Source organism: Rhinolophus sinicus, chromosome 1 (assembly GCF_057876585.1).
Source record: "Rhinolophus sinicus isolate RSI-liver-muscle chromosome 1, RSI-T2T, whole genome shotgun sequence".
NCBI lineage: Eukaryota > Metazoa > Chordata > Mammalia > Chiroptera > Rhinolophidae > Rhinolophus > Rhinolophus sinicus.
Window position 1 is genome coordinate 184,395,008 of NC_142501.1, and position 21,370 is coordinate 184,416,377.

At 34.2% G+C, this 21,370-nt stretch overlaps 1 long non-coding RNA gene across 1 annotated transcript in view; it reads right to left on the bottom strand.

The window, feature by feature from the left end:
- Positions 1-7,102: 7,102 nt before the first annotated feature.
- Positions 7,103-21,370, bottom strand: part of LOC148759307 (uncharacterized) — a 59,181-nt gene continuing 44,913 nt past the window's right edge. Inside the window, exons 6-7 of the long non-coding RNA XR_016022995.1 lie at positions 10,645-10,753; positions 7,103-7,787 (exon numbers count right to left, since the gene is read on the bottom strand). This is a non-coding gene — a long non-coding RNA (uncharacterized LOC148759307). The remainder of the gene's footprint in view (positions 7,788-10,644; positions 10,754-21,370) is intronic.

Consider the following 21,370-nt stretch of genomic DNA (forward strand, 5'->3'; position numbering starts at 1 on the left):
TGTGGTTGGAGAAGACACTTGATATAATTTCAGTCTTTTTAAATTTATTGAGACATGTTTTGTGGCCTAACATGTGGTCTATCTTGGAAAATGTTCCATGTGCACTTGAAAAGAATACATATTCTCCTGACTTGGGGTGAAATGCTCTAAAAATATCAATTAAATCCATCTGGTCTAATGTGTCACTTAAGGCCACTGTTTCCTTGTTGATTTTCTGTCTGGAAGATCTGTCCATTGGTGTCAATGTGGTGTTAAAATCCCCTACTATGGCTGTATTACTGTCGATCTCTCCCTTTATGTCCATCAATATTTGTTTAATGTATTTAGGTGTTCCTACATTGGGTGTATAAATGTTTACAAGGATTAAATCCTCTTGTTGGATTGATAGTTTTATCTTTACAAAAAAGTTCTTCTTTGTCTCTTGTTATAGCCTTTGTTTGAATGACTATTTTGTCTAATATGCTACCTCAGCTTTTCTTTTTGTTTCCATTCGTATGAAATATCTTTTTCCATTCCTCTACTTTTAGTCTGTGTGTATCTTTCAATCTGAAGTGGGTTTCTTGTAGGCAGTATATGTATAGGTCTTGTTTTCTTACCCATTCAGCTGCCCTATGTCTTTTGATTGGAGCATTTAATCCATTTACATTTAAAGTAAATATTGATAGATACACAGGTATTGCCATTTTATTATTCATATTTATGTTCTTTTCCCTCCTTTCTTCTTAAAGAAATTCCTTTAACATTTTTTGTAATACTGGTTTGGTGGTGATGAATTCCTTTAGCTTTTTAAAAAGTCTTAAGATTTTTAAAAGTCTTATATTTTTTCTGTTATCTAGTATGTCTAATGTAATTCTTGGCACAGAGTAGACACTTAGAATTTACTTGATAAATACATGAAAGAATGAACTTTTTGGATTCTACCTCATCTTTATAGGAAGTTAAAGTTCTTATTTTCATCTCCAGTCCCTTCATTTTCCTCTTCCCAAATTCCCTAGGAAATGTGTAAACAAACAAACAAACAAACAAATAAATAAATAAATAAAATCGTGAAAATTAAAAGTTTCCAGATGGAAAAACAAGATAAGCAAAGTAAAAATGTAATTCCACAATAAAAATTTTAATTTTTAAACTTCAGTGATGTTATCATTCTATTAAAATTAAGAAAATGGCGCTTACTGTACAAGAAAGAAAAATAATGTTCTGAAAGATTTATGCATCCATAAAAAGAAAATACATGCATAGCATAAAATATTAGCTTAAGATCTGAAATGATTATAAACTTGACTCTTCTATTAACCTAGTGGAATACCATGTGTATGTATGTGTGTGTGTGACTGTATGTATGTGTGTTTTCTTGTTTTTTTATTGGCAAATGTTTTGATTGTGCAACTGTTTTCTGTACCATGGTCTCCACTATCTGAATATCAATTATCATTTGCATAACTTTAAATTATTTTGGTCAGTACTCAGTTCAATTTCTAGTTGAAAATTAGAGGCTTTTTGTTAGTATGTTTTTCCAAGAGCAAATAATATTGAATTTTCCAGGAAGCATTCCATTCAATAGGATCATTGTTAATTGGTATCTGTAAGGAACTTTTAATATCATATGGTATTAAGAAGTTTTATTTTCTTCCTAATAGCACCCTGGTTTTACTTTGAGAGGCTATCTTTTCCAGTCTGTGAGCAGTTAAGGTGAGAAGATAATCTTGATCATGCCCCACTTTCCATTCAGACTAATTTTCTCAGTTTTTTCCTCTTAAAACCTGGTACAATCAAGAAGAATGAAGGTGTTTAAAATTTGATTCATGGAATTCTCTCTCAAGATGTTTAATTTTGAGTAGAAGAACTGAAAAGCAGAATAAATAATGTACTTTCTCTTTTTACTGTTACTTCTCCACCCACCACTTGACTCAACATCACCTCTTCTGTTCAAAATTTTTTTCTTGTGTGCTTCAGGGGCAGAGAGTTGAGATAGTCATACCTCTCATCTCAAAGGACATTATCACCATTGGTTCATGCAGAATTTCTCTCTTATCCATTTATTTATTTGTGCAGTTATCTCTTCATTTTTATCATACAACTTTCTCCTTTCCTCTTCTTCCCATAAGTAACCATTCTAATGTGTATATGCATGCCTTTCTGCTTATATTAATATTCATAAAATGTATTGATGGTTTGTGTGTGTATGCTTTTAATTTATATAAGTGGAATTATTATATACATATATAATGCATATATGAATGAATTTTACATTGTTTTTACTCAGATTTATTTTTAAGATCTACCCATGTATCTATGTGAACATCTTAGCTGATGCTTCTAATATGTATACATCTACTACATTTTATCCATCCACTCTCTTAGAGATAAACATCCAAGTTGCCTTCATCTTCCTGCTTCCATATTAATATTGAAATTACCATTCTATGGATCTGAATTCTTTAGAATACATAATGAGTCATAGGGTATGCATAATTTTATTTGACAAAGACATAACATATCAACAAAATTGAGAGCTTGCTCTGTGCCAGAAAGTTCCAAATGGTAGGAATAGAAAAAAAATAAAATCTCTGTCCTCATGAAGCTTACATTCTGAGAAGACAGGCAATAAATAAATATATAATAACACACACAAATGGAGATGATGGACTGGAAGTAGTATATACACGTATACAGAAAGTCCAGCATTCATTCTAGAAATAGGGACTGAAAACATTTGAGAACCTGCCATGAAACTATATAAAGTCACTTAGAAAGTATGTATAGATGAAAACATGGTCTGGGGATGGAGCTCTTAGGCACTTTAACACTTACAGATTAAAAATACTAGAAGAAGTCAACAAAGGAAGGCAAAAATGAATTGCAGGTAAGATAGGAGGAAAACAAAGCAGTGGTGTCCCAAAGCCAATATTTAAAATAAATAAATGAATGAATGAATGAATGAATGAATAAATAAATAAATAAATAAATAAATAAATAAATAAACAAACAAATAAATAAGAGAGAACATTGTCATGTTACTGATTGGTCAAATGAGATAAGGATCGAGATTAATTTTGAATTAAAAAATTTGGAGGTTATTGGTGATGTTGATAATATCTCACTGACCATAGTTATATTCCAACAGTGAAATGGGTTTATTAGAGAATTAAGGAGAACTTGGAGACAGCCTTCTTTTGAACATAATTTTGAGGATGTTTTCTATAAAGTGGAGAAGAGAAATGGGGTAATGGCTGGAGGAGGATAAGTGATAAAAAGAGAATTTTTATAAGTTGGAAAATATTACAGCATGCTTTTAACATTCTCTGGATGTCAAGTCAAGCCAGTGGAGAGTTTAAAATTTTTGATGCTGGAAAGAGAATTCTTGAAATGTTACTCTTATATAGGTGACAAGGAATGAGACTTAGAACACAAGTGAAAAAGATGGACAATCCATCCATAGTAACAGGATGGAACAAAAAAATTATGGGCATAGATGTAGGGGGCTAGTAGGTGTGAGGGAGTGGGGTAGATATAGTGGTAGAAGAATGTAGAATGTCTTTTTTTTTTCTATTTACTTCATCAATTGGCCTTTATCTAATGATCCAGCCTCCTACGCTTCCACTCTTTGTCTTTATCCACTTTCAACAAGCACTTTATTTTTCAGAATATAAACTGCCTGCACAGTATAGTTTTCAAGTTTCTACACCTTTAATTTTTCTGCTTATATTGTCCTCCCCAATCTGTCAGCTAGTGAATATGCACTTATTTTCAAGTAAATATGCACTTATTTTTAAGTACAATTCTTAAAACTTAGCTTAAACTTCCCTGATTCACCCCATAGCTTTGTTGCTTTAAAAACAAAAAAAGTCTTGATGCATGACTCTCCACTGAGCTGTAACATGAAAGTACCTGTTATATTGAACTCAGTCATTTTTTTACTCCAAATACTTGTCCAATACCTACTATGGGTCAGGCACTGGACTGTCCTAGGTTTTGGAATACAGCTGTGCACCAAAGACCCTGCTTTAAGGAGCTTACACACTAGTGGCTTTCATGGAAATGAAGCATTTAATGAAGTACTAGCCCCCTGTGGTGATGTGCCAACTTTAGAATTAACATTTGCTCATAGTCAGTTTCATTTTAGCCTCTAAGGCCAAGATATAACATAACATTAAAAATCAGGTTTTTCTTTTCTTTCTTTCTTTCTTTTTTTCTAGATAACCTAACCATACAACAAGTTTTGTAATTGTATGCCACAAAGAATTATGATTTTTGGAAATGTGGATTTGAGCATGAAAAAGCACCATGTTTTGAGTTTTCTCTACCTCAGGTTGTTCTGCATTCTAAACCTGCCATTAAATTGATAGTGGAAATTGGGGAAGAGCACCTACTTCTTAAGACTAGCTGAAAATAAAAACGTCTGGGTACTGGCTGCCCCATGATGGTTTTTGTTTGCAGGGAACTGGACTTAACAAAATCAGCCTATTCATTTTAACTAGATTTGTTATCCTTTCCAACACTGAGTTATTATTCACTGGTAGCCATTAATATTTGTAAGGTAATTGTCAAATCTGAAAACTTGTATATGGTATTTCCCCTCCTCTGAAAACAAGCAATCTACTATTTTGTTATCAACAGGATTATTTAAACAGATACAATTCTACCAAAACAGTGACCTGTAATAACCCAGAAGGAAAATCTTACACAACCCTGTTCTAAATTACTGGAATCACTAACTCCAAATACCATTTTTGGAAGGTGATCCGAGATGCAAGTTTGTTTTCCATTACCTGACATGGGTGTAAGAAATTAATGGAACCATCTTCAATATAGTTTATGTAATTCAAAATAATGGCTGTACACTGGCTCCAATTTAATCCCTGAGCCCAGGGAAAATTTGGGTGAAAACTTTGGAACTGTCTATTATTAAAGAAATTGTAAGAATTTAAGTGAGCATTGAGAATTGGTAAAATGCAAAACAAGTTTTAGACTTACAATAGTACTTTTTCATTATCAAAATGACATTTAGAAATATTTATCCTTAAAGAGTCCCTTGCTATCCTTCTTGTTTTCTGGATTTCACTGCAAGGTAATTTAACATACTGAGTTATCAACTCCTTTTTCTCATAGCGCAATGTTAAGTATCGTCCCCTGTGAGATTAATAAAGTGAAAGGTTACTTACCCAGAACCCTGTCATTCTCCCCTCCAGCCAGGATTACTTTAAGGAAGGGGAAAATCCACACCAATGTGTTTCAGCTAGGAGAATGAGGGTCAAGACTCCACCTGATTCATAGTTCCCCATCCACTGAAATCTGTTGGTAAAAGGAGAATTTTCATTGCTATTCTCCCATCAATCTTGCTTAGCTGCAAATTCCTATAGCTCTGCAGTCTTCGTGTACAAGATCAAAGTATGGAGTAACCAAAAGGCCACTACATGGGGAAGAAAGAATTACAGCCTTCCTCCCCACCTCAAATTCCCATCCTGCCCCCTAACACACACAGACTTATGTGACACCTAATGTGACATCAATGTCCCCTTTTCACTGCCTCCTTACTTCAATTTGTTTGGAAAGGAGAAACAAACCCTCAATACTCTGTATTACTAAGGAGGCTAGATAACAACTGGCTAAACAAAAAGTTTTGCACATCAATGCCTACTGAACAGCAATTAGTTTAAATTTCCTTGTAGGGCACCGGTTTGAAACTTCAAAACTAAGGACAACTAGTAATATATTAGTTCCACAGTTTGGTGGAGCTGTTTATGCAACCAAGATGATTTTCAAAGGCCTGTCAAAAAACACCTTTATCAAAACAATACAGGATGTATTAAGCCAATTTGGGGTTGACTTGAGAACCATAACTCATTTCTTAAATTTGAAAAAAGATGTGTTTGAAATGGATGGTTGCCAGAGGGGAGGGGAACTGGGGAGCTGGGTGAAAAAGGTGAAGGGATTAAAAAATAAAAACTGATAGTTGCAAAATAGTCACAGGGATGTAAAGTACAGCATAGAGAATATAGTCAATACTGTTGCAAATTATGAATACTGCCAGGTGGGTACTAGACTAAACAGAGGAAATCACAGCATAAATTATATAAATGTCTAACCATTATGCTGTACATCTAAAACTAATATAAAATAATACTGACTGTCAACTACAACTGAACAAATAAGTTTAAGAAAATGTGTTTGCATGAGGCTGTTTCCACAGGGCAGTTGAAATCTAGGAATAAATAGCATCATCTTCTTCAAGAGGTTTTTGATTTGAATAACTCCTGTATCCCATGCTATTACTACATATATCTTATGAAACATTTTTAAATCACTTGTCCAAGTCATTGTTTCCCAAGTCACTAATTTTCTAGAGTTTTCTTCAAAATAATTCTTTGAAATATAAAATACATACAGAAAAATGCACATATCATGTGTACAACTGAATGGTCACAAGCAGAACCTACCCATGTAATCAAGCACCCAGACCACAAAGCAAAACATTTTCAACTTCCCAGAGCCCTCCCACCTCCTTCCTGATATCCTGATGTCTAACAGCAGAGATTAGTCCTGCCACGTTTTGTACCATCGAGAACTTTGTTATACGAGATCTAACAATTAAGTTCACGAACTTGGTGATAACTTTTTTTTTATATCAAAGGGATTATTCATTATGAATTTCTACAAACTGGACAAACAGTTAACCAAGTTTACTATTTGGAAGTGCTGAAAAGACTGTGTGAAAAAGTTAGATGACCTGAACGTTTTGCCAGCAATTCATGGCTCTTGCATCACAACAATGCACCAGCTCACATGGCACTGTCTGTGAGGGAGTTTTCAGCCAGTAAACAAATAACTGTATTGGAACACCCTCCCTACTCACCTGATCTGGCCCCCAGTGACTTCTTTCTTTACCTAAAGATAAAGGAAATATTGAAAGGAAGACATTCAGGACATCAAGGGTAATACGCCATAGCTCTGATGACCATTCCAGAAAAAAAGTTCCAAAATTGCTTTGAAGGGTGGACTAGGTGCTGGCATCGGTGCATAGCTTCCCAAGGGGAGTACTTCGAAGGTGACCATAGTGATATTCAGCAATGAGGTGTGTAGCACTCTTTCTAGGATGAGTTCGTAAACTTGTCAGACCTTCTTCGTATGTAAGCACAATAGTGCATCATCATTTGCTCTGTTGTAATTAATCCAGTTTTGTAAGTGTAGCAAATTTTGACATATATTATAATTCAATTTCCTTTTAATAATTAACACAAGTAAGAAGTAAGTAAATAAATATATCTACTTAATAGGAAATCTTGAAATTCTTTCCAAATATTTGATTTCTTTGTTTTTTCTCTTAAACCACAAATATTTGATTTCTAAAGCTACCTTGTGTGATTTTCTTCACTCATTAAAACAAAAGTAGCTGATCTTTATTTGTTTCCACTTCATAGACTCAGTCTTCTTTCTGAGAATCAAATCTTCCCAAGTTTCTTTTCTGGATGGGTAACTATGAACTGCTTATAAGCTGATGGTAATGATAACCAATGTTTCAGAAACACAAGCTACAATGAAATGCACCCGCAATTTTCTACTGGACATGGTGGGGAGAGGTATGTTTCTTTCTCTCTCTCCAGCTGCTTTGCTTTCTGACCCTCGTTTCAGCATGAGCACCAGCATCAGTTTTCCCCTGCACTGTTCCCTGTTGGGATCCAGCCAGGCGTCATTTCCTGTCTGAGAGATCTCCCTGGGACCTTGGAATCAGCTGCTCCATTATGACTGTGACTCCTTCTTTGCTTGTTCCCTCAGGCTCGGGAGACCTTTGGGTTAGAAAACTATGGTTCATTTCCACTCTTTTTCTCTCATTTCCCTCACTCTTTCACATAGCCCTGCACGAATATTAATAATGACATTTTATTACTCAGTGATGGAAAGAGAACTTCTTTCCTTTGGTTTAATCAGAAACAAAAACAAGAAGACTTGTGAATAGTGAAAGGTGCCCATTTTCATAAAGTGGCCCTAAGAGCAGGCTTTGAAGAGCTGATAGGTTGTCATTTCTTCAAATAGTACATTATTTTTTGTAAAAAATACTACATTTAGTAAAACTACTACAGATTAAGCTCACCTAATAAGTGTGTCACAAAATGTATTATAGGTTCATCACGGCTAATTGCATGTTCATTAAAAAATATTTTAGAACATTTGCCCTTTGTACAGACTCAAGGCAGCTTTCCCATTGTATTCCATGGGAATATTGTGATGAGGAGGAGAGGGGACACATCCAAATGGACGGCAATTAGTATTGTGCCTATACAAATCCAGGATACGAGTTGCAAGTTAGTTCTGATAAAATACTATAATTAGATCATTTTATGACCCCCCTCAGTATTATTAAAAAAATAATTCAACATTCCCTACTGATACTGACAATATAAAGTAAAATAGAAGAACTTATAAACTGCATCAATTATTATTAAATATCAACATGTTATCGTTAATAATAAATACCACTAATAAATAATAAAGTACCACTATAATGCTATTCTTTTTATGAGGTACCACTTAATTAGTAGGAAATTTTTGGGCTACATACAACCATTTTACTTAAATTTAAAAAGTGGTCTACGAAATGACGTTTAAGAATTCCAAACTGAACATGGTTTAGGATTCACAGTGAAGTCCACTGGGAATGAAAACATGCATTTTCTTCCTTTAATTCACTAAATTAGAGAAGTTTATATTCTGGGAAATTTCAAAATCAGAGAAACCTAACACTAACATTTCTGGATGCTGTCATCAACAATTCACAAGAAAAATAAAACCAGGAACTCCACTGATTGAACAATAGCTATGTATATTCCTATAAAACCTATCTAAATACTCTCCCATGATTGGAAGATGTCCTGTATAAATAAAAGTTTTCTGGGGAAAAATATTAAATAATTTTCCATTGCTAACGCTGGCAGTATAGTTTGTCATGTGGTGGTTTTAAATTCAATTCAAGTTCTTTCTAGCCATCTTAGGATCTTCATTGTTTAAAATTTGTAACCACCACAGTAGAAATCAAATCCATGCCAGGATGTTCACTCTAGCTCTCATTCTTTAGCTGTTGGTCAAATATTTTCCAATGTCAATGTTTAGATTTCCAAAGACAGATCTAATTGGTCTGGTATATGGAGAGATTTCTCCATTTTTCTGTTCTAGATCCAGGGCATCAACTCTAAGTTAATGACAGTTTTACTTCACTGCCCAGTGCTATGAACCATGTGAAAATTTTAGAAATTCTCACTGAGTTGACTATGACTAAGATATGTACTATGTCGAGGGTGTGAAACTCTGCTGGTTGACAGAAATATAGTAGGAGCAATCTAGTTTGTTATTTATTTAGCAGAAATAGTTCAGCAGTGCATCATAAAGCCCCAGACTTGGATAAATTAACCAACATACTTTCCAAGATGCGTACTATGTGTGAGGCTCTACATTAGGTACTGAAATGAAACAAAGATAAATTGGACGTGATTAATATCCTCTAGGATCTCACAATCTGCATTCGGTAGAGGATGGAACTTTTGTCACCTAGGTGTACAGATTACCAAAGTGATTTTTCTTCAAGAAACTTTCTGCTAGTTTAAGAACAATTCAAATATTTGAGTAAATACAGATTTTTCTTCCCAGTTTTAGATAAAATGTATGAACAAAAATAAATAAATCAACAACAATAATAATAATAATAATAATAATAATAATAAGTACTGTCATTTCTTGATCTGTTCGATACTGGTTTATTGAAACAAAGAAAAATGAAAGAAAAACAAATGGAAAGTAATGACCATAGAGTTAGTCAATGTTTATTATATAGCAGTTTTAGATAAATCTCATAAAAAGTACATTTGGTAGGAAATAAAGCTGTGAAGGAAAAGGAGGAAAAATGGGAAATGAATTGGAAAGGAAATATGGTCAAAGGATGACAGGATTCAAGATTAGGAATCATAGAGAAAAATTCACGTCTGAAACCCATGGAATTAAAAACGGATTACATTTGCTGTAGTAAAATGATGATGATGATGATGATGATGTAAGAGAATGAGAAAATAAATATCCTAATTCAGGGAAGGCTAATTGGAGAGAATACAATTAAGAGCTATTTGGGTTGAGGGAGCGTGAAGAAAAGAGGAACAGTTGAGTCTTGGGGAACAAAATTAAATGGGAAAGGTATAGTACAACTATGGTCTTGTTGGACAACATGCTGTCATATTTGAAAAATACATCAACTCATAAAGAATAACACGATAACAGCATAAAAAGTTACCACTTATAGAGCACACAGTTCTTAATTTGCCTTGTGCTGAGTACATTTTCTTTATTATTGAAAAACTCTTTTTAAAGTATTTTTTAAACATAAAACCATTTGAGAAATGGTGAATAAGTAATAATTTCACATTCAATTGTCAGTCAAACATGTATGCCAGAAAAACTTTCTCACCAAAATACTGTTCATTCACAACTTTTGAAAAAATAGAACAGTACCAAAACAGTTGGCCCACTGCTGTTTCTTTTTCTATAGTTTGTCTTAATTGAGGTTTGAGACAAGACTGAATTTATGGTTCTTAAGATGCAGCAACTCCGTTCCAAAGTATCCCAATGCAAGATGCAGAACATTTCTAAGGGATTACACACCTGGTTTTCAGCCAAATATCATAGGACTTCCGTGACCCGAGGCAGTAATCTTCTTGAAATGCACATCCTGGAAAAACTAATTACTAGTATACATTTTGTGGTTGTAAAACTGAAAAAAAAAAAAAAAAAAAATCAAGGCAAAAGTTCACATGTATGTGCTTACTTGGATTAATGGAACAGTTCTGACCTACTGGCCACCAATCGGCAAGAACCAAATATAGCAACCACATAATTAACATAAAAATGGCATAAATATAAATTGCTGTTGAATGAGGAAACATGTTGACATGTGTCATAAAGTGCTTAAACCACAACGAATATCTTCAAAAGTGGTTCATATTTCCTTGCTTAACCAAACTGAATCGCATTCATTCAATTAAAAAGACACAAAATTGAAATGTAATACAGGTCCTAAACATAAGTTGTTTCTATGGTAATAGTAGATATAAAATTTACAAAATATCCAGTTTTCCTCTCTTCTTTAGAGCTAATGAGTATTCTCTTTAAATGTGTTGGGTCTGCAAAGATTTAAAATAGAAAACTTTATCCATATATATGATTTCAGTTAAGCTAGTAGTAAATGATGAGATAGGCCAAACATAGAATTTTATTTTACATGTATATTCAACATTAGGTCCGATTGGAAGTCATAAATGCAAACATTTCTCTTATATTTACACATACATATATGTGCAAATATACATGACTATATACACATACATATGCTTATATACATATGTACAAATACACAAACATTCTTTCATGAAATAATTGTTTAAAGGATGGGGAAGCCTAGTTTTAATAATTAAACATGCTTGAGCTAGGAAAGTCTTCAGAAGAATATTAAAATATGCTGAATTAAGTAACATTAAATTTTACATAAATACTCAAAAATTCTGACAGAAAAACCAGTGGAAATATTTCACTTCATTCAAGGGACAAAAAGCTAAGGCTTCTGTGAGGTGCATTAAAGTAATACTTTCATTTATTTCTGGGATACCTGATCTTCTAGAATTATAAAATTTAAAAAAAATATATTTTTATGGTACTCTTCATCAGCTATTGTTCTACTTCATTCACAATTATTAACTTATTTAATCTTCTCAACAAACTTGAAATGTAGACACTGTTATTATCACCTCTATTTTACAGACAAGAAAACTTGCACAAAAAACGTTAAGCCTCTTGCCCAAGATTAATGAACTAGTAAATGTCAGATCTGAGTTTTGAACCAAGCAAGCCTTGAAGCATAGTCTGTGATCTAAACAACTAAACCATAATACTTTCCACAAAATGATACTATATGATTCTCTATATAGGGGAGGAAAATCACCCAAAACTTTCTACAGTATATTTGTTGGCATTTTTATCTAACATAGATAAAGGACCTCTACTAAGATCCATTTTTTTCATTGATAATTCCATCTTGGATGTCAAAAATTACCCCAAGTTTATAAGCATGTATGCTTGAGAAAATGTTGATACCATTGAGAGAGACTTAGAAAGTTGAGATTGGCTACTGAGAGAAATAATGTGTTCAGTTCTATGTTTTCGGGGTTGATACATTCATTCACTTAGTGATTGATTCAATAAGTAGTTATTGAGCACCTACTATGGGGATATACCCATCACCAAAACTTTCATCACGAAGTTTGCATCATAATGGGAGATATTATATCTAGGTCTGAGATCATGACAAATTATCCGTTGGTTATTTACAGGAAATAGAAATTCAAATAAATGGAGAAGCCTAAAGTTTTAGATTTGGGTTTACTAATAAAGAGGTAATAAAGCTTTGAAGATTGATGACTGCTTCTAAATTATAAAAAAGGAATTTCAGGCCCAGAATGAAGTTTTAGAAAATGGTGAAAACTGAAACATAAGAAGAAAATGTGCCAGAAGACTGTGATCAGAGATATAAGAAAACTACAAAAAGAGAATCATTTCAGAAAATTCATTGGAAGTAAAACTTTGATCAACAATGTCAAATATGGTAGAATACAATAGAGAAAATAATTTGGTAAATATCTGATCACTGGTCTAATGTTTCCAGAGAAAGATTTAGTACAGAAGTAAAGTAGAAGACAAATTTCAGGGTAAAAACATTACAGTTAAAGGCAAGAATTCCAGCAACAAAAGAAGGAAAGGAAAAAAAGGGAGGGGCAGGAGGGAGGGAGGGAAAAAGAAAGGGGGGAGGGAAGGAAGGAAGGTTGGAGAAAGAAAGAAAGGGGCGGGGGGGGAGAGAGAGAGAGAGAGAAGAAAGAAAGAAAGAAAGAAAGAAAGAAAGAAAGAAAGAAAGAAAGAAAGAAAGAAAGAAAGAAAGAAAGAAAGAAAGAAAGAAAGAAAGGGAAAGAAGGGAGGAAGGAAAGAAGGAAAGAAGGGAGGAAGGGAGGAAGGAAGACTGGCTAGAGAGAAAAGAAAGGCCAAAATATGTTATCATTGTTTATAAAGGCATAAGTAAACTATTAAAGTCTGAAAGATATGTGGTGGCTTTGTAATGTGTCAACTTGACCAGGTTGAACTATATTTCCCAGAATTCATTTTTTGTATGTTTCCATTTATCATGGGCTACAAGAAAGATTCCTACAAAAGATTTAAAGTACTGGAATAAACAGCAGTCATTTTGCAACTCACACATTTTTTCACTTAATTTTGTCATATTTTGTCACTGCAACAGATCCACCTTCTCCTGAATCCTCCTTCGCTTTTATGACTAACTATGTGTTCAGCTCATGATGAGGACCCTGGCTCCTTCAGGACATCCACACCAACCAGGTCAGAAGCAACAATAACTGACATGGATTTGGGCAGTCCCCATGAACTCTAACTCATGCTTGAGGGTTCCTGCTTGCTTTTGGTCTCCCCTACTGTAGCCTCTGCTTCTAGTCTGTAAAAGCTGATGAGGAAAATGCCTAATCCAACTTCTAAGTCTGTTCTTCCAGCTATGTGACTTGTAAACAATTTCAGGTATACATTTCTCTCTCTAAGCCTGACATCTTTAACAAATGCTTTTCACTACCCTGTTGTTTTAGAGATTCACCCTTATATTTTTTGCATATCTAATCAAAATCTTGTGCTGTTTCCCTGGAATCTCTTCCACATTCTGCCATTGCACTTGAACCACTTAAGTGTGTCTTAAAACTCAGGGAATGACCCAGCAATCCCTCTCCTGGGTATCTACCCAAATAAATCTGAAAACATTTATCCATAAAGATATACGTGCTCCAATATTCATTGCAGCTTTGTTTACAGTGGCCAAGACATGGAAACAACCAAAGTGTCTTTTGTAGAAGATTGAATAAAGAAGATGTGGTATATATACACAGTGGAATACTATTCTGCCATAAAAAAGATGAAATAGTGCCAATTGCGACAACATAGATGGATATTGAGTTTGGATATTGAGTTTCACTAAGCGAAATAAGTCAGACAGAAAAAGTAGAGAACCATGTGATTTCACTGATATGTGGTATATTAAACTGAAAACAACAAAATAACAAGACAAACAAACAAATAAACAAAAACTCAAGACATAGACAATAGTTTAGTGGTTACCAGTGGGGAGGGGGTGGTAGATGAGGATAAAAGGAATCAAATACATGGTGATGGAAGGAGAACTGACTCTGGGTGGTGAACACACAATGTGATATATAGATGACGTATTACAGAAATGTACATCTGAAACCTGTGTAACTTTGCTAACCATTGTCACCTAAATAACCTTTCATTTAAAAAACAAAAAAAGAGAACCTCAGGAAAATCTAGGGGAAATTTTTTTCTCTAGGTTTACTCTTCTTATTAGTTTACTTGTGTTTACTATTTTTACCATACTTCTTTCCATACATACTGGAACTTATAATGAGTCTATCACTAGAATGAAAATTCATATTAGGAAATATAATGAAATGCTAGCTATAGATTAGTTTATGGATAAGTGCTTTTTTACTTTGCCTAAATCAATTTTTTACTCATCAGCATCCTCCTCACTTAGATACATACTTGAATTCACTCTTTTATTTGACTACTTCTTCCCTCTTTAAATATTACTCCTAATTTTTTTTCATTTTGATAAAAATTTTCAGACAAAATGTCTTTTGTAAGCTCTCTGTAATCACTAGAAATTAATAATAATCTCCAAGAGCCTCTCACATCTGAAACAGTTACTTTTTCTGCTATTGTCATCTATGAATTACATGTTGTGCCTGGTGTGGATTGTTCAGCCCTGAGGCACAGATCACATCATTCCCCATGGTTGTGTTTCTTGTTTCTTATAGCGCTGAGTTTGTGCTCAACAAATAACAAATAATAATCATGGATTTCATCTGCAGGTAGGATCATTTGAGAAATGGAATTTTTTTTCATGTGAGTTTGCCAACAAATTATCCCTCTCCTCAGGGAAAAAAGTCCTAACTCAGTCTACCACCTGAATGCATGTTAGATCGGATATACAATTTATTCTCAGACACATATTGTAGAGCACATAGGGTACTAAAAAAAAAAAAAAGTCAGCAATAATGTGATGTTCCTGGAAATAATAGTACATTGTGTGATAACAGCAAATGCACAACTACATTTAAGCACATTTCCACAATGCCACACCAGGAGGCAATTAGATGCTCGGAGTCAACCAGTCACCCACGGCCTCTATTAAAAGATACAGAAAGTACGGATGCCTGATAGTGTCTAGTTTAGTTCTGTCTAGTGAAAAGTCACGTTGTTTCTTAATTCATTGAATTCATTCAATTTAAATTTAATGAGTGCCTACTATAGGCCTAGCATCACTTTAGGCAATAATGACAACCAGATTAATAACACCCAAGTCCTTCCCCAAAGGAGTCTACAATTTTATGGTGTAGACAGATATGTAAATAAACATTTATAATATAGTATGGTGTGATAGATGCTCACATAGTAATTTGTACAAAATACCATGAAAACACAGAGGAAGAAACACTAAATTATGTTGCTTTCCAGATTTTTCAAAATATTTTTCTCATACTTAAGAACCTACTTTATAAAAAATTCCATTCCCATCATCTTTAATATAACATGAATTTATGTCAGAAGTGTGTCTTCTCTTACGTCCTAACATCACTTTAACTCTGTTTATTGCTTTCTTTTCTCCTTATAAATTTTTCATGGGAAAGAACAGTCTAATTTATAACAATTAACCTACTTAAAGACAGTTGCTTGTGGGGTGTGATTTAAGCCCCTGGTCTCACTGCCTTAAGGACTTTCTAAGATCCTGAAATGCTTGTCTTCCATGCTTCAGATTTCTTAAAGTAAACCTAGCAGAGTCCTGTAACTATTTTTTAAATACAAAATTCCCTGGAAGGTTAAATATGTCTACCCCTTAGATGTCTCACAAAATCTCAAAAAGATTACACCTGAAATTGAACCCATGGCCGCCCCCATCCATCTTTCCCTCTTTCGGTATTATCTTTCTTTGCAATGGTAACTCCACACATCTAGCTGTCCTTGTCAGAAATCTAAGTCATCAGCATTTCACCTACTGCACCAAAACTGTTCTTTTCAAGGTTTGCCAAAGTCTCCTTGTAACTATCTCCAGTGGTCTATTCTCAGTACTCATCTTGTTTGACTTATGTGAAGCATTTCACACAAATGCTGACTCCCTCTAACTTGAGACACTTTCTTTACTTGGTTTCCTAGACACCAACATTTCCTCTCCTGACTTTCCTCCCACCAGACTGATTGCTCTTTTTCAATATTCTTAACTTGTTCCTCCACTTTTACCTGATTCTTGAATGGTAGAGTGTCCCAGGGTCCAGTTCTTGGATTTGTTCTCCTTTTATTCAAATACATTCCCTTGACAATCTCAATCAGTCACATGGCTCTGAATATAATCTATTAGCTACATAGTGGACTCCCAAAATCTGTGTGCTGAAGTTCTAACCCCCAGTACCTCAGAATGTGACTGTATTTGGAGATTAGGTCATTAAAGAAGTAATTAAGTTTAAATGAGGTCATTAGGATGGATCTTAATCCAATATGAGTGATACCCTTATAAGAAGAGATTAGGTCACAGGGAGACCCAGAGGAAGAACATGTGAAGACACACAGTAATAAGATGACCATCTACAAGCCAAGGAGAGAGGCTGCTAACATTTTGATCTTACATTTCTAGCCTCCAGAACTGTGAGAAAATAAATTCTGTTGTTTAAGCCACCCAGTCCATGGTATTTTGTTATGGCAGCCCTAGCAAACTATAAAAGATAAATATATACAACCTCAGTCTTTTATATCCAACTGCCTACTCTGTGTATCATCTTGGATGATCTACTAAGCACCTCAACCTTAATACGTCCCAAATCAAGTTCCCCATCTCAGGAAATGGCAAAACCAACTTTCCAGTTGCTCAGGCCAAAAAGTTTGAAGTCGTTCTCAATTTCTCTCTTTCTCTCTAACCCCACATCAACCACAAGCAATCTTATAAACTCTAACTTCAAAATAGATCCAGAATGCACTTCTCACCATACCTACTGGTGCAACCTTGGTCCAAGCCACCATAATCCCTCACCAGGATTATTACACAAGCCTCCTCACCAGCCTCCCTGCTTCTGCTCTTATGCCTATTTCATTTTATTTTCAGTGCAGTCTGTACAGTGATCATATTTTAAGAGAAGTTGGACTTGGACCTTTCTACTAAAACCCTCCAACGGTTTTACATCTCACTCCAAGTAAAAGGCAAAGTGCTTACAATGGCAAATAAGTAAACACATGCATACATACATACATCCCTTCATTGTCACTCTCCCTCCTGCTCTGATCTCAATTTCTACTGCTCTTCCCTTCAGTCACTCTACTCCAGCCCAATGATGCTGATCACTGCTTAGGTCCTTGTACTGCTCTTCTCTCTGCCAGAAGTGCTCTTCACATGTTTCCAGACTACTCAGTCTCGCCTCGCCTCACTTTCTTCACAGATGTAGTCAAAGTCACCTTCTCAGTGATGACTTCTGTGGTCAGTATATTTAAAACTGAAACCCTCCCTTACTGCCCCTCTCCTCCATTATTTTACCCCATAGTATATATCTCCTTTAAACATACATTTTTCTTATTTATCTTACTTACTCTTAGTTTATCTTATTTACTGTGTCTGCCCTGCCATCCCACACCACCCAATTAGAATGTGAGTTCCACAAGGTCAGAGATTTTTCATTTGTTTGAGTCACTGTTTTAATTCATATAAGGCAATCAACGAATTTCTGTTGAATGAATCATATATTGATTTGTGGAATTATTTGCATAATTTAAAATTTGTATTCCCATTAGTCTGCAAGGTTCATAAGGAACAGTCTGTTTATCTCACCAGTTAATTTTTAATACCTAGCACAGTCCTTGCCTAGGAAGTCATTTAAATATCATTTTACCAATAAATAAATGAACAAATGGATCATACTTCAGGATGAATTATTTCACAAGATGTTTATAAGCATATCACCTTGAAAGTGACTTACAAATATGCAACAAAATGTAAATCAAATAAATTATTTATAAAAGTAATAGGGTAATATAATATAAAATAGTGAGTTATATAAAAATTACTTAACCATTCAAAATAAAATATTCAAAAATAAACTTAATCTCGTAAACATAACATTGGGCAAAAAAAATACATTGTGATATCTGTCTTGTAAAAGGTAAAGCATGCAAAACAACTTTACTTATTTTTAAGAGATATACACAGGTGAAAAATTAAGAAATGCATGGGAGTGATAAATATCAAATAAATATCAAAACCTCTATAGAAAAGAGAGGGGATTGCAGAAGGCACATGAGGAATTTCAACTGGGTTTGTAACGTTTCCTTTGGATAAGCCAGCTGTGAATATAAAACTGTTCATTAGAGTATTCTGTACACATTTTTGTTTGGCTGACATAATTCCAAAAAAGAAAAGTACAAATAAACGCAAAATATATACTGCCTACAATCCAAGAGGAGCTTTAAACTATCTCCATGTTTGTCCTTTGCTAATTATCTACAACAAGCTCTTTCTTTAGTGTTTCTGGGGAAGCAAAATCACTACCAACAATTAGGTTACTTGCTTCTCCAAGTTTTGTCTCTTTCTGTTGTTGAACTGAATCGTGACTGGTGTTAACACATTAGTATTAGGTTGGTGCAAAAGTTATTGCGGTTTTTGCAATGATTTTCAGCCTTTTAAAGCGCAATTACTCTTGCACCAACCTAATACATTGAAAAGAAACTCTTTACTTGCTAATTGGTTTTTACTCTTTAAATTATTTGTAATTATTTAATAACATCTATCTTTCCAGCGTATAATAGCTAAAAATAAAGTAAAATTGTAGAAACATGGCTAAGTTTCTTTCATCTATGTATCCAGAAAAGTGATCCTGAGGAAATCACAAAGGAATACAGTTTTTCAGTCCAAATAAAATTTCTTCTTGTTGAGCTAACAATAACCACCCATGGCTACATATGTTTCTCTAATTCTCAATATTCAGGTTTTGAAGAATATGTGAAGAGGAAAACACCCTTACAAAAATTTTGGCACTGAGATTAAAAGTGCCAATAAAAACGTAAAATGTGATTAATTATTTTATATCCGTGAGAGGGCTTAGTGTGATATCAAAAATCCCATGCTGAATAGCCTAAAATGAGACTTAGAGATCAGCACTCACTTCACAGAGAGACAAACAATACAAAACACATATCTATGTAGTTAGAGTTTGTACCAGAACCCAAGTTTCCAAAATTCTAGTCTGATGACCCTAGCACTATTCCCAGAAAATGTAGAGCCTAGGGATAATTCTTCATAGAAAGGAAGAAGAGGAACTAATGCAGTTTGAGAATTCTGCTGGCTCTTGCGAGGCACTTTTAAAGATATCATCTTTTTTTAACTCTCACAACTTTATGAGTTAGGAATTCTAATTCCATTGTCCTGAAGAGCAAACTGGCTCAGAGTGGTTATGTCACTTGCCCTAGCTCTCGCAAGTAACAAGTTATAGAACCTGAATCCAGGCAGGATTTGTCCAAGTCCAAAGTTGTGATTGTTCCACTCTATCTGGCTCCGCCAAGTAACTAGCAATGCTGTGGGGTGAGGAGTGAAATACTACAGCAATCATCTGTATCAGGCAGCCTCAGGCAGTCCTCTTCTACAAGGGGGCAAGAATTCTTGTTTCAATACCTTGTGGCCCTCCAAAGTGCTACAGTACATATACAGAGACATATTACAATTTCATGAGGAGGGGAGCAATCAGAAGAAAACATCCTAAAATATCTCCTTAGGGGAATAATAAGTGTGGTGGGGGAAGGCTGAGAAACACTGCTCTATATGTTTGAAGAACAAACATGCAAGTCAACTTTCAAGTAATTTTTTCCAACTGTAAATATAACTATAAACCCAGATACCTGTTTCTCAATTCCATTAAATGTAGATTTTTCAGCATCAGTACGTAGCTCTTTTCTTTTATAAGCTATAGGCTTTCTGCTGGTCAAAGCATAGTAGGTTTTAGAGTCAAGCAGATTTATCAAGTTGGCAAATCAGCCCAACTATTCATGAGGTTTTCAAGTACTTGAACTTTCTGAGTTTCATCACACAGGACCATTGAAATAATTAACTCCAGTTATTTAGCATGTGAAATACCTAACATACAGTAAACTTTCAGTAAATGTGAGTCCCTTTCTCACATTTGATTATAAGTTTCTTTGAGTAGTAAATCTCTACAAGCAGAAAAACAATGCAAGAATTGGTTAAAATAAAGGCTGTTTTACTCTGGGGAAAGAACTGAGTATTTTTGACCTTTATAGGTTTATGCAGTTTCCAAATGTCTGGAATTTAGCATTAGAGTACTTAAAACAGTAGGAAAGGGTTGTATAGCAACAGGATTTGTTGGAGGATTTTGAAGTAGGAGTTCTTTAAATGGCCTGTGACAGTGGGAAAAATAAAAGGTAATATTTACTTCAGTGACAACCTTCAGTGATCAGAAAAGCCTGTGAAATCACAGAGGATAGATATCTTAAAAGAAGGAAAGGAACAGGCAGCAGTTAAACTGGCCTCTACAGTGATAGAAACTGGATCGGGATTTCAGTTTCTGAAACTGTGATGTAGCATCATCCGTTTCAGTGCAGCTACTGCATATTTCAATTCTAAAATATTTTAAATGAAAGATTGCATCCACCGTCTATTGTGCTAGCTTAAGAACATGACAATGAGAGTTGTTGTCTTTATCATTGTTCATATTTTATATTTCACCTTTCCTTCCATGACAGTTGATATAAAAATGTACCTAAAGTTAAATATGTGTGTGCCCCAAGTCAAGATTCCCTAAATATTTGTTTTAAGTTCACATAAATAGGTTGAAAAGGATGACAAGATTAAGAAGCACAAATTGGCAGTTACAAAATAGTCACAGACTTATCAGGGGAGTCACTTCAAAAATTATATAAATGTCTAACCATTATGCTGTACACCTGAAACTAACATAATGTTGAATGTCAACTGTAATTGGAAAAAATTTTTAATAAAAATAAATTCACATAAATACATTACCCCATATGTCTGAGCTAAAAAAAAAAACTTCACCAATAAATTTTATATTTAAAAGAACTTATTTTATAGGTATACTATTATTAATACCCATGTTTATTTTTGCATATTAATATAATCCCCTGAGGTTCCCCTTTAATAACTTATTAAAAAATATATACCAAGTAGAAAGGATATACAAATGATATAAAAAATACATAC